Genomic DNA, 14341 nt, shown 5'->3' with positions numbered 1-14341 from the left:
TGTGTCCCTATTTTTTTTCTTACTTGAAATATAACTTAAAGAAGCCTTTTTTGCAATGTTGAGCACTTCTTGCTAGCCTAAGCTCATATTGAGCTTTAGCTTTTCTAACACTCTCCCTACAATTATTGGTTATTTGTTTATACTCTTCCTTGGTAATAAGACCTTCCTTCCATTTCCTAAATGACTCCTTCCATCTTCTCTTCTCTAGGGAATTGTTTGTGATTGAGCCTTTAGTATTTCACTTTTAAAAAACTCCCAGCCCTCTTTAAGTCTTTTTAAGTCTTACTGAACACAGAACTCTACTCAACATACCTCTAGGCCTGTTAAAATCTGCTTTCCTGAAGTCCAGTCTATACATCTGACTAGGTAAAGGTTTTTTTCTTTCCCACAATTGAAAATTCCAAAATCACATGGTCACTAATACCAAGTATGCCCACTACTTCCACCTCACCCACCAGTTCTTCCTTATTAATGAGAATCAAGTCTAAAATAGCAGACCTCCTGGTTTCCAGAGCCATGTCTTCAGATACAGAAGGGAAAAATCAGACTGGAGATTCTTCTTAGGGGGAGATTACATGGCAACCAATTCCTCCCAGTTCTGCATAAATATAAAATCCTGGCTGAGAATGCCTGCTCTAAACTGAGTGGAAAGGTAGCATGCAAATGTTTAAAAGAAACAAACATCACATGTCTTTCTGAGTCTTCTCCCAGTGTGGTCCTATAAAGAAGATTCAGTAAGACAGCTATGGTTTGGCTGTGTGTCATGAAGGATGGGTAAGAAACAGAGGCTCATTGTGCTAGTGTCATGTAGCCCTCTCCCTGGACTACATTCTTACTTCTTCTGGGGACCCTTACTTTGGTTTTCCGGTGACTGGTAACCACCGTTCCCTCTGTGCCACCATCTTTGGTTCCCAGGTTATTCTGCTGTTCAGTAGTGTTATCTGTAGCTACTTGTCTGTTCTGTGGGAAAGTGTTTTGGCATGCATAGTGTAAATGGGGGGGGGGATTGTTATCATGACAGAATAGCAGCCACCTGTGTTCACCAGCCTACATAAACTCAATGCAAGCCTTTGAGAACTACGGCAATCTGTGAAATGCCTTAGATTAGACTCAGTGTTGGAGCCCAGAATTAAGAGAGAACGAAAGGCAGGACTGAAAGGAAAACTGAACAGAAATAATGGAAGTGGAAATTCATTTTGGAAGAAATTAAGAAATGGAAGCAGAAATTCATTTGGGAGGAAATTAAGGTTTGAAAATCAGTCTGTGGGACAGTTAGGGATAATTTGGTAGCTTGATAGGTAAGGAGTACTTGGAACAAAGAAGTTCAGTACTCTGGAAAAAACAGAGACAAAACAAAGCTGATTCCGTGATGCTAGCTGGAAGTAAATTGGCAAACTCTAGAACAGTTGTTCCCAAACTTTTTCAGGCTGCTGCCCCCTTGGCTCCTAGGCCACTTCCCTAGGACCCCCCTCTCCTCCCATACCAACACACACCTATTTCCATTCCGCACAACCAATTTTGCCAGTTGCTTTCACAAAGCAGAAACGCTATGTTAAATAGTGGAATCTCGGCATTCGCATACCTTCATTTATAATGAAATCCAGTAGCGTTTAATTCGTTCCCCACAGGTTTCCGGTCTCGCAGGAATCACTAGAAAGGAAGCGATTTTTTTCTGTGCTTGTTCCCGCCCCTGGCCATTAATCAAACAGAACAGCCAATGGGCTGTTGTTATCCTGCTCCCGAAAAGCCTTTCCCTTTAAGCACAGTTTTAAAAAAACACACACACACACATTGCAACGAATATGCGTTGATTCGTTGCAACAGAGAGACCCATTTAGCTGGTGTTTGAGCTGGTGATTCATTGTTACCACTCTCCCCCGAGTGGAAAAAAAATCCCCCCTCCCCCACATGGGCACGATTTTTGGCCAAAATTAAAGGGAACTGGCAAACAGGGGGCTGTGTTGTGCTTGGGGACTTAGGGGAGCTTTAAAGCACTTCTGTGGAGGGACTGTAGCCGGAGAAGCCTCGCAGGGTGAATGAAGCCTTGCTGGTTCGTTGCTTTCCCCACTCTGAGGGAAAAAAATGGCGATCGCTTTGCCGGACGTTCGGAGGAGAGAGCCAGGGGGAGGGACTTTGTTGCAACCGCTACATTGAGAACGCACAGGTCTTTCCCGCAAGTGTTGCAGGTTGTTGGCAAGAGTGTAGCGATTTTCTGAGGGTGAATCCACTTTTCCCGATTCCCCGGAAATCACTACAACGAAGCGATTTCGGCGCTAGTGTTGCAGGAGTGTTGCAGATTGCTCACGATGTCATACGGAACGTAGTGGCAAAAACAAAATGTAAGACTAGTGCTATATTAAAGTCATGCGGAATGTCCCCTAGTGTTAGGTCTATTGCACATTCAAAACACACTATGTTGCCTACACTCCTTTTTGGTTGTTGTGCAGTGGCCATATTTTAGTCTGCAAAACACACACACATATAAGTCCTTTGTAAAAGCCATTTTGGGTCCTCCCTGGGGAGAAAGACAGAGGGGGAGTGAGAGACAGAGAGAAGCAAACATTGGGAAATCCCATGGCCAGGAGTAAGGAGGAGAAGGCTTTTCAGATCTTCGAAAGATGGAGACTTTTGTGGAGGAGTCTGATAAGGACAGAATTTGAAGAGGGGAAGGACCTCAGCATGATCCCATCCTGTCCATTTTCTTAAGCTGTTGTGGTCAGCACTCAGATGAGAGACCACCAAGGAAGTCCAGGCTTGCTACTTCCCAGAGGCAGGCAACGATAAGCCACCTTGGAACGTCTCTCAGTAGGAAAATTCAGCCACAGTAGATGGCTGCCCTTCTACCGCCCCCAGGGGACGCATACACTTTGGGAACCCCTACTCTAGAAGATTATCAAAAGATAAAGCTTCATCCAAAAATGGGTGTTGAGATAATTATTCTACTACATCTAAATCTTGATGGCCTTTTGCCGTAATAGAATGCTATGTTAGTATCTGTGCCCTTACTTTCCAGTTTTACCCTTGGGCCAGACTCTAAAATTATCATTTTCTTGTAGAACTAAACCACTTGGCCACACAAACTGCTTCCTGTGTCTCTGTTCTGCATTTGTAAATTACCACCTTTCTGTTACTGGAGCCAGAATTGTTTTCCAAAGTGTGATTTTTTAAAAATGTCTATTCCAAGACCATCTGTTTTGTTTGTGGGTAGCAGAGCTCTTGCTAGCACATGGCATATGACCCTACCTTTACCCATTGGGCTTATTTGTTGCTAAACTATCTGGACCCATTTTATAAGTATTGGACTCTATTGGATCCAAAGATCAGTAAACTATTTTCCCCCTTTTACCTCTACCACACATTTTTGTTTGAGTTAGACCTTCAGTCCTTGGAATCAGTTCTTCTTTATAGGCTTCGTTCTAATTTTCATTTCTACTTGGGCTCTCAGTATTATTTCCAGGTTTGTGGTAGATCTTCATCACCTAGTCACAGATGCTAAGTACTGGTATGTGTGTCTGAGCTGAGTGTCAAGGGTGTTCAGGGTACACAGATCTTTGACTATAAACAGTAACATATGGCATAATGTTGATGACTTCCCCTAGAAGTGGGGGTGAGTAGTGAGTACTGGCCAAATTTGCAAATGACCCAAAATTATTCATAATGGTGAAAACCAAGGCTAGTTTGGAGATCTCCTAAAGGTCCAGAGGATGTAGTGATGCCCACAGGAATAAACAGCATTAAAGGGGGTTTAGACAGATTTATGGAGGATAGATCTATCAATGGCTACTAACTATGGTGACTGAGAGGAACCTCCACATTCAAAAGCATTAATCCATTAAGGCTTGAAATACTAGAGCCAGGAGGAAGCATCAAGGGAAGGACCTGGCTTTTATACCCTATTGCTGGCTTTCCAGAGGAACTGGTTGGTCACTGTGTGAGAATGGATGCTGGGCTAGATGAACCATTGGTCTGATCTAGCAGGGCTCTTCTTGTTGTTTGACCCTAACAAGGCTGCTCTGAATGTGGAGGTTTTGCTTAGTTATCAGAACTAATAGCTGTTGATATTATATTCTGGCTCCGTTAGAATATCCTTGCCACTTTAACCCCTTAAACATTGGTGATTTTATGGGAAGTGATAATCTCCCAGGCCCCCCTCCCTTCAGTTTAAATAACTCTTGGAAAACTGATATTTACAGTTACAAACTCATGATGCAATTAAACCAAAGATGTCCCATGAAGATTTTGCCTCACTAACCTTTTCGAGTTCTTTGATGGTTGATTAAACATTTGGATAAAGGTGACCCAGTAGAAAGCTTCTTATAGTTCCTCATCAAAAGCTCCTAAGTAAAATCAGCAGTCATGGAATAAGAGAGCCTCTTGTGGATTAAAAACTGGTGAATTAATAGAAAGTATATAATGGGTATAAATGGGCAGTTTTCATAGTGGAAAGTGGTAAACAGTGGGGTGCAGAAAGGCTTGATACTAGGTCTAGTGCTTTTTAACTTGTTGGTTAATGATTTGGAGTTGGGAATAAATAGTGAAGGGGCCAAGTCTGTGGATGACACTAAGCTGTACAGAGCGGTGAGAACCAGGGAGTACTGCGAGGCACTCCAGAACAATCTTTTGGGGGTGGGAGAGCAAATGTCAACATGGCAAATAAGTTTCAACATAGGCAAGTGCAAAGTAATGCACAAATACAAATATACAAACTGGTGGTAACTGACCAGGAGAGAGATCTTGGAGTCATGGTAGATAACTCAATGAAGATGTTAACTCAGTGACTGCAATTTAAAAAAAGCAAACGCTATGCTGGAGATTATTTGTAAGAGGATTGAAAATAAACAGCCAGTATCCTAATGCCCTGATATAAATCTATGACCTAATTTGGAACACAGTGTATAGTTTTGGTCACAATACTTCAAAAATATTATAGTAATGGAAAAGATGCAGAAAAAGTCAACTAAAATGATTAAAGGGGTGTGACATCTTTCCTATGAAGAAAAGTTAAAGATGTTAGGGCTTTTTAGCTTGGAGAAATGACAACTGAGGGGTGACATGGCAGAGATTTACGAAGTTATGCATGGGATAGAGAAGGCAGAGAAAGAAGTACATTTCTTCCTTTCTCACAATAAAAGAACTCATGAGCACTCAATTAAATTAATGAGCAATAGGCTTAGAACAGATAAAAGTAAGTACGTACTTCTTCACCCAAGGAGTAATTAATGTGGAATTCACTGCCACAGTAAATGGTGGGGGCTACAAGCATAGACAGTTTCAAGAAGGGATTATAGAAATATGGAGCAGAGATCCATGAGTGGCTATTAGCCACAAGGTATAGGTGGGATACTATGTCTGGGGCAATGATGTTCTGTATTCTTTATGCCTCGGGTCACAGGTGGGAGGACTTCCGGACTTCTCGCCCCACTGGTAGACCTGGTGGTGCCTGGGTTTCAGCTACTGTGTCATAGACTGTTAGACTAGATGGGCCACTGGTCTGATCCAACAAGGCTTCTCTTATGTTCTTATTTTATATTTTATATGTGACAAAAAGCTGTATTTTTTCTCATGACTGTATCTGATTAGTAACATCTGGTCTTGTGAAAGGTGAGCTGTAACTTATCTATTTTCCATCAAACCTAAAGTCTTGTAAGGTTTCTTTAAAAAAAAACTAATGAGGCATTTTTACTCACTGGTTGGGGACAGAAAGAAACAATATAGAATAATTACTGCTATCCATCCTGTGCCCTTGAACTATGAGCTATGCTATTCCTTTCAAAACTTAATTTATAGATTATCCGTAACTGCTCCTGTGGAGCAGTAGTAATAAAAGAGTAAGGTCTAAAGGGGAGAAGAAAGTGTGGGCTCTGTCTGGGATAAAAACTCAGAGGGCCCAATCAGGAGCCGCAAAGCTGTCCAAGTGTCATTCCAGGGCTAAGTGGCCAATGGGGAGCCACGCTTTGCGTACGTACTCCCCATTGGCTGGTTGACCCAGCCTCGCTGGGGCTGGCCGGAGAGTCGCCGCTCCAAGGAAGAAGCCTTCCCCGAAAGTTAGTCGCCCGGCCGGCTTGCCATTGCCCTCCGGAAAGGAAGAGGGACCCGGCAACCCTGCTCTTTTTCCGGCCCGGGTCCCTTCACGCTGGGGGAAAGGAGTGGGGATGCTGTGTTGAAGACGCAGGGGCCCCGCTCCTTTCCCGGCCTGGGTCCCTTTCCCCAGAACGAAGCCTTTTTGCCCCCTCACCAGAGGCAGCGGCTTTGTTCCAGGGAAAGGAGCAGGCCCGGAATGAAGCTGCGGCCTTGGCTGGAGCTGCTGCTGCAGAAAGCTTCGTTCCGGGGAAAGGAGGCCTTTCCCTGGAACGGAGCCTTATCAGCCCCACCCCACCTGAGGCCGCAGCTGCATTCTGGGGAAAGGAGCAGGCCTGCAGCGTCACCGACGCCCCGGACTTCCTCCTTTCCCAAGAAGCTAGTGCCCGCTGTATTGGGACTACAGCGGGCTTTAAATCTAGTACTGAAATATAATCCTTTACTACTTAGTTTCAAAGGCCTTAGTTTTCAGTGGCCTTTCAATAAAGTGAGGCCACAAACTAGGATTTTTTTTTCTTTTTACAGTCTCTAAATGATATCCTGGTTTATCTTAATACGAGAAAATAATCAAAGTATTACTGTGATTTAAAATAGCAATAACTTATTTTTCCCACTCAGCAGGTGGCAGTAGTGCTACAGCCATAAGATTTTGACTTTTGAAGCAAGAAGGCAATGTGACTAAAATATCTCTCCCACGGCAGGTAATTCTCAAAAGGGGTTGTTACCTAGAGATATAAAAAGCAGCGTTTGTATAGTTCCCTACAGAAGTAAAGAAAAATACAGTGGCCTTCTTATCTGAAAAGTTGGAGATAACATTTTATATACTGTGTGCAAAGAACTGGATGCCAGAATGGGAGGCAATCCTACAGGAATGGGAAGGCGACTGTAAGCCGCGTTGAGCCTCCTTTGGGTAGGGAAAAGTGGCATATAAGAACCAACTCTTCTTCTACTCACTTTCCCCTCTTCGCTGCAGCTCCAGTACTGTGGGATTCATTAAGGCCACCGAGTTCTAAATGAGTGTTTTAAGGACAAGCACCAGGTCACTAAGGAAAGATCTGCCCTACAAACTTCCTTTGTGAGGTTTTCTGACAGTTCCAACCCAATTAGTCTAATATTTTTTATGCCCAACTTAAGTCAGTGAACAGGCTTCATGTATCTAGTGAACAAAGTTTCAGTTAATCCAGGTTAATATGCAGTGCAACCTGATGCTTTACAATTAAAAAAATAGCCTTTAAGATGTTTTCTTGTTTGCTGTACCTGCTCTACGCTTCACATAAAAACCTTCTGAAGAACTGCACACATGTATTGAAAAAGCGCAAGGTCTGGACCAACCACATGTCATTTTTTAAATATTACATTCACATTACAAAATGTAGAAACAATAGACAGTTCAGGCAAACTGTTAAAACACAGTATAAATTAGGCTCATCATACAAATTCTGTACAGAAGGAAATTATCTTGTACATGACTGACAAAGAGTTTTAGAACAACTTCACCACAACTGTATAAAAAATGGGTACAATATGAATGCTGGAAACATGAGCACAGGATAAGATGTCTTCATCAACAACAGCTATTTTATGACCACTCAGTTTGGTCATATGAATGAAAGAAAAGGTAAGCATTAGCATTTCATAGGAATATGTACAGTCACGAAAACATGATACACTTTTCAAGTACCTTTGTGTTTAGTCTGCCACTGCAGCCAAAATATTGATAATATTTGGAGAACTTTAAATAGCTGCATTAGCAATCATACATGGATTCCAATTTTAGACCTGGAAATGCATTTAAAAACATACACAAAAGGCACAGGGGGAAAATACCTATTAATGTTTTTTTAATATTTGCATGTTCAAAAAACTGCTAAGGTGTCAGGACTGTACAGCTTTATTTTGTCAGTACTTATTTTTAAACAGGTCTATTTATTTCCCACTTTTGTAAGTGAAATTTTAGAAATAAAGGCTGTGATCTAAAGAACTATTGAGTTAGTTTCCATGTCTATAGCAGTATGGGTTCAATATTTTTTTCTTTGTTGGTTTTAACAGCAGCCTTGATATGACAGATACTAGGTAAAGGTAAAGGTATCCCCTGTGCAAGCACCGAGTCATGTCTGACCCTTGGGGTGACGCCTTCCAGCGTTTTCATGGCAGACTCAATACGGGGTGGTTTGCCAGTGCCTTCCCCAGTCATTACCGTTTACCCCCCAGCAAGCTGGGTACTCATTTTACCGACCTCGGAAGGATGGAAGGCTGAGTCAACCTTGAGCCGGCTGCTGGGATCGAACTCCCAGCCTCATGGGCAAAGCTTTCAGACGGCTGCCTTACCACTCTGCGCCACAAGAGGCTCTTATGACAGATACTAAACCACTCTAAAATTGAAATATAGTCTTGATATGACAGGAACTTGTTGAGTAGTGTGGAAAGAACATTTAGGAATCCTCCAGGCAATCACACTAAGTTAAGTATACCTAAAGTAGCTCTTTGGGTCCTGGCCAAGATAAGTTTTGGAATGTAAAGAACTTCTAAGTTCTGGTCTAAGAAACAGTGGGAATTGTTTTCTTGATACCATGTCTACAAAAGATGGGGAGGGGGTTGTGTTTTAATGCTCCCTCACAACAAGATAGAAACTTTCTCCCTGGCATCCTAATTTTGTATGTTCAAGCACTTTTCCATGTGGGGGAGCATACAAACATGCAATTTCCCCCTTCCCCTTATAATCAAAGCATTGATTTCATGGACCACCCCCAAAATTTAGGAAACAGATTTCTCTCTAACAAATAAAATAAATCAGTAATTATTTATGTAGCACACTAGGCAACACCCGTGCTTGTGCACCTGATTTGGCTGAACCACAGCTTATACTTGAGCACTGGGGTTTAGGAAAGGTACCCAGCAGCCCACAGGGACTTTCCCTAGTGGCCAATCTGCCCCACAGAATGCTCACTTTGCCTGATACTGTGGAAGAGACAGGGCCACCTCTCTTACCCCTCAAGCAATTTCTCTGGAACTTTCAGTGAAAGGACCTCAGTAGGAAAGGAAAGGTTTCCAGGGGGCATACTGGGAGGATAAAATGGGGCCACACAACTCCCCTGGGCCAATCTCCTCACCTTGGCTGGGCTTTAAGGGTTTCTCAAATAACAGTTCACCCCAGGAAGGGTACACCCACCAAGTTCTTTATCATCCCTGTAGGCTGGTTCTACTCTCTCTTGAAACCTTAGGCTGTTGTCTCTTTGTTTGATCCTGATGCCCAGGTGTTAAAATTTGATCTTTTAATGAGCCTATTTGAAAGTAAGTACCATTTTAGTCAATGAGGTCTTGCTCCCAGGAAAGTAGTTTTAGGATTGCAGCCTGAATAACTCACCATGTTATGTTGCCTATAACTCGCCTATGTTGTTGGATACCACCCCTGGCTCTTTTCAGCAGGAGTTTAAAAAGAGTGGTCATAGTGGCCATTCTTAGTCCCACTCTGGATTCCGAGCAGCCTGAAAATTTAGGCTGAAAATCCCCCTGGGTTAGTCTGTATTTGGGAGCACAGTTCTCAGCCTGTTGGCTGTGACAGGTTGTGTGCTGGCAGTGGTGAGACTTGCCACAAAGTGTCAGGTGAAGGGACTAGGCACCCCCTAGTGATATGGTACCCAGATTTGTTGAGACCTGGTATAATCTATCTCGTACAGTTCTGGAAAAAATATTTGATTTTGATGCATAAATAAACTGCCCCTAATACAGCCATGGTAGCTGATGCTGTCAACTTTTGAAATATTTGTAGCAGAAAAAATTCCAAACCATGATTTACATGTTTTTAAATGTGTCAAAACAACATACCCTGAAGACATATAGACCCATACATGGATATGGATCCCAGCAGAATCTACATTATATTTTATAGCCTTTATACAGCAATTTTACTTCTGTTTTTGAAGTCTTCATCCTCAGGAAAATTAGTAATAGTACATTTTTGAGAATAATCCCAAGACTCCTGTACGCAAGCAGAAAGTGTCTCTATGTGCATGTGGAAAGGTATTGAAGCTAGATTCTCCTGTTTCAGCTTAAGTCCCTTGCCATGTGACAAAGCTGAAGCTTTTTGGAATGCACAAGGAAATACAGTGGAATGGTAGGGGCAGAAAATCACTTGTGCACAAGAAGGTTACACATGGCCCTTTCAGTTCCATCATTACAAAAAATGGTGAGTCTGTACGTTTTAATAATGATGTTTTTCAAGTGCATGTGATTGTTTTTTGGTTCATAAAAATGTAACATGCTTTATGCATGGTACATGATTTTTCTATGTACTGCGCAATGCAAGTTGGCTTAAAGGGAAGCAAGATGCATTGAAAATATTCAAAACTAGCTTTTCAAAAATAGCATAATACATAAATTTCTCAAGGGAAAAATTCAGTGACTAGCCAGTGTAACATATGTTTTTAAGAGTTAAATTAAAAGTTGCTAGAAATGTACACATCTAGGATAGGATAATGCTCACAATTCCTGCAAACCTGTCCTCTTCTTCCCTCCAGATCCTTAGCACATTTACTTGGAAATCTGTCAAATTTAGTCTGCAGCAATGCAATCTAAATTTGATATGTCTTCAAGGTATACAATCCTGCAGTGAACTCCCAACTGGGGGAAATAGATGCTGAATATTTCTGATCTTAGAAAGGGTAGTTGTGGCCATTACTACTGGTACTGCTATCAACTACAAACAAACATCTCCTTACTTAGGAGTTTCCAGATCTTAAGAACACAACTGGGACTAAAGGGTGGGTCAGTGTATGACTATGGTTGGAAACGGACAATCTGCACAAGGCTCCTGTTCTGAGCAACTGTTGGTCAAATTGCCAAAAAGGAGGAACTACCAACAGTTCATTCCACTTTGTGAATACACTTCTGCCAGTTAAACTTGATTTGAAACTACCATTTAAATTTAGCAGATCTTTATTGAATACAGTGCATAAACTCAACTAACTACAAAAGGCGTGACTATTGCAAGGCGGTTGCTGAAATTTCCTATTGAAGACCCAACTTACAGTAGATGGTGCATAAATAAAGGTGCATTTGTAGAACGTTATAGTGGAACACAGTTCTGGGGTTTGTTTTTTATTGTCTTGCTACTGTTTTAATAATGGGAATTGCTAATGCTCTTTTTTATTTAACGGCTTGACTGGTATTTATGCAATTATTAATAGGAGCACTAGACAGAATCAGGATATTAGTAAACATCTTAAAGGTGACTGTTTTCAATGTTTTCATAGTTCATGAGTGATCCCAAACTCATAGTAGAAATCTAACACAATGTAGATTTTAAAAAATATTTCCTGTTGGTCCAGATGATATTAATCTTCATGTATAAAATATAAATCTATGTGCCCCAGTCTAGAGTTATCTTGTCAGATCTCAGTAGTATAGTATTTGGAAGTGAGACAACCTAGGAAAGTCAGGGATGTTACACAGACGCAGGCAATGGCAAATCACCCCTGAATGTTTCTGATCCTGGAAACCTATGGAATTATCATAAATCAACAGCAACTTGATGGCGCTTCCCACCACCATTAAGAAAAATGAAATACAGCCTTTTACTCAGACTCCAGAGACTAATTTTCCACCATAATGCAATGTGAGATCCCAGTAAAGTAGACCTGGGTGGAGTCTGCACAGAGCTCTTATTCCAATCCCAGGTCGATTCAATCCCTGCCATCTCCACTGAATGCAATTTCCATTTTCCATTTTGATTTTGTCCAATTTAAATTTTTCCTCTGTAACAAGCATGATTGATCCAGAGTAATCCTAAACTTTATCCTGCAATATTTAGGAATGGAAATAACCCTCAATATTTTGAGAATCGGATTGAGAAAGCATGAGAAACCATATGGATCTCCAGCTATTTCACCAGGGCTGACTCTATGGTAGAGAAGCCCTGATTGGCCAAGGCTATAAGCTTTTTTAAAAGGCGAGGCCCTAATTTTCTCTCAACTTAAGCTCTAGAAGCCCTAACTTCTGTGGGTAGAGATTTGTCTCATGTTTTTTCCCCCTCCCTCTTCTGCCCCCCCTCCCCGCTTCAAGAAAAGAAAGAGGCTCCTGCTGCACTTGGCTTCCGCCTCCCCTTCTGAGCCTCCCTAAGCATGTGCAGAACACTTTTCTGTTTCAATGGGGAGTGGGGGGAGAGGAAGACCGAGTTTGAATCAATCTGGATTCAGCAGGATCCACAACGGAATAAACAAAGTAAGTGCAGAATCAATCCTGGATTCTAATGCACATTTTACTTATTTAAAGTAAAAACACAATACCATAACTACCAAAAGGCCACAAGTAATCTCATACAAGTAATTGTCATATTTAAGTTTTTACAATTTAAATTGTCAGTCAACAGTAATCTATGAAGATGGCCAAGGTTACAGTAGTAAAAAGTTGTGTGTACAAAAGAAACATCAAATGCAACTGGAGATGTTGAAACTATCTGCTGTATCCACTTGCTCAGCTGAACAGACAATTATTTTAACTGGAAAAATGGCTTAACTGTTCAGACATGCAAATAGCTGCATGAAAAGTTTCAAACAACATTTTTACCTAGTCACAAAGTGCCCCCTCTCCAAGTTGCAAATGCAGTTTTCTTGTATAATGGGTCTAAAGATGTAATCATTGAATCATAGAATAAGAGTTGGAAGGAACCACCTGGGTCGTCTAGTCCAACCTCCTGCCCTATGCAGGACACGCATATACCTATCGCTCATCCACTGTAGCCTGCCACCCCCTTGAACCTTCACAGAATCAGCCTCTCCATCAGATGGCTATCCAGCCTCTGTTTAAAAAGAACCCACCATCTCCTGAGGAAGACTGTTCCACTCAGAAACCACTCTAACTGTCAGAAACTTCTTCCTGATGTTTAGATGGAAATTTCTTTTGCATTAATTTCATCATACTGGTTCTGGCCCTGCCCACCGGGGCAAGAGCAAACAACTCTGCTCCATCTTCTACATGGCAGCCTTTTAAATACTTGAAGATGGTTATCAGATTCCCTCTCAGTCGTCTCCTCTCCAGGCTAAACAGACCGAGCTCCTCCAACCATTCATCATACGTCTTGGTCTCCAAACCCCTCACCATCTTTGTTGGCCCTCTCTGGACATGCTCCAGTTTGTCTACATCCCTCTTCAACTGTGGTGTCTAAAACTGAACCAGAGCAGAGTAAAGCGGTACCATCACCTCCTGTGATTTGGACACGCTACTCAAAATCCCATTTGCCTTTTTAGCCACCGAGTCATACTGCTGACTCATGTTCAATGTATGATCTACTAAGACTCCTAGATCCTTTTTGCACATCCTACTATATGGTTTTTCCTACCTAAATGCTGAACCTTACCTTTGTCCCTATTGAATTTCATTTCATTCAGTTTAGCCCACTTCTTGAGCTGATCAAGGTCATCCTGTATTCTGATTCTGTCTTCTGTTGTGCTTGCTACCCCTCCCAGTTTAGTATTGTCTGCAAATTTAATAAGTACCCTCTCTAATCCTTCACCCAAATCATTTATAAATATGTTGAACAACACAGGTCCCAGGACAGATCCCTGGGGCACCACTTGTCACTTTTCTTCAAGAGGATGCTGAACCATTTACAAGTACCTTTTGGGTACAATCTGTCAACTAGTTATTGATCCACCTGACAGAATTAGGATCCATATCATATTTTACCAACTTGTCAACAAGAATATCATGTGGAACCTTATCAAATGTTTTACTGAAATCCAGATAAACTATGTTCACAGCATTCCCCTTATCCAGCAAGATAGTCACTTTCTCGAAAAAAGAGATAAGGTCTGTCTGACATGACTTGTTCTTGCGAAACCCGTGCTGAGTCTAAGAAATCACTGCTCTCTGTTCCAGCTGCTCAAGGACCGGCTGTTTGATGATTTGTTCCAAATTTTTGCCAGCTCCAGATTCTTTTAAACTTCTTTTAAACTTGGCAGCCAGGGAGGCTTAGGGAATGTGGAATTCCCTTAACATGGGGCAACAAAGCCGTAAAGCACACCAGGCATGGGAGGGTATCGGGTCGGCTGCGACTTCATGTGGAAGCAGGGATTAGTCTCACTGTCATGAGTGCTGGCCCACCCTTCTCCCCCATGCATAATCAGCCTCACATTGCAGAGTGTGCAGGTTGAATCTGGAGTTTGTCTGTTTATTTTATTGAGCACCACTCCCGGACCAAGCCGGCTCATGGTGTTTTACAATAAAACATTCCTAAAAGAACAATAAAATACAGTTATAAAAGCCC

The 14341-nt window shown here is 41.9% G+C and overlaps 1 long non-coding RNA gene across 1 annotated transcript in view; it reads left to right on the top strand.

Annotated features, from left to right (window-relative positions):
- The window catches only part of LOC143832380 (uncharacterized), a 299119-nt gene that overhangs the window by 267865 nt on the left and 16913 nt on the right, over positions 1 to 14341 (top strand). Inside the window, exon 4 of the long non-coding RNA XR_013229232.1 lies at positions 10127 to 10264. This is a non-coding gene — a long non-coding RNA (uncharacterized LOC143832380). The remainder of the gene's footprint in view (positions 1 to 10126; positions 10265 to 14341) is intronic.

The sequence above is a fragment of the Paroedura picta genome, chromosome 3 (genome assembly GCF_049243985.1).
Source record: "Paroedura picta isolate Pp20150507F chromosome 3, Ppicta_v3.0, whole genome shotgun sequence".
Taxonomy (NCBI): domain Eukaryota; kingdom Metazoa; phylum Chordata; class Lepidosauria; order Squamata; family Gekkonidae; genus Paroedura; species Paroedura picta.
The sequence above is the reverse complement of the archived record's forward strand: the minus strand, read 5'-3'. Positions and strand labels throughout refer to the sequence as shown.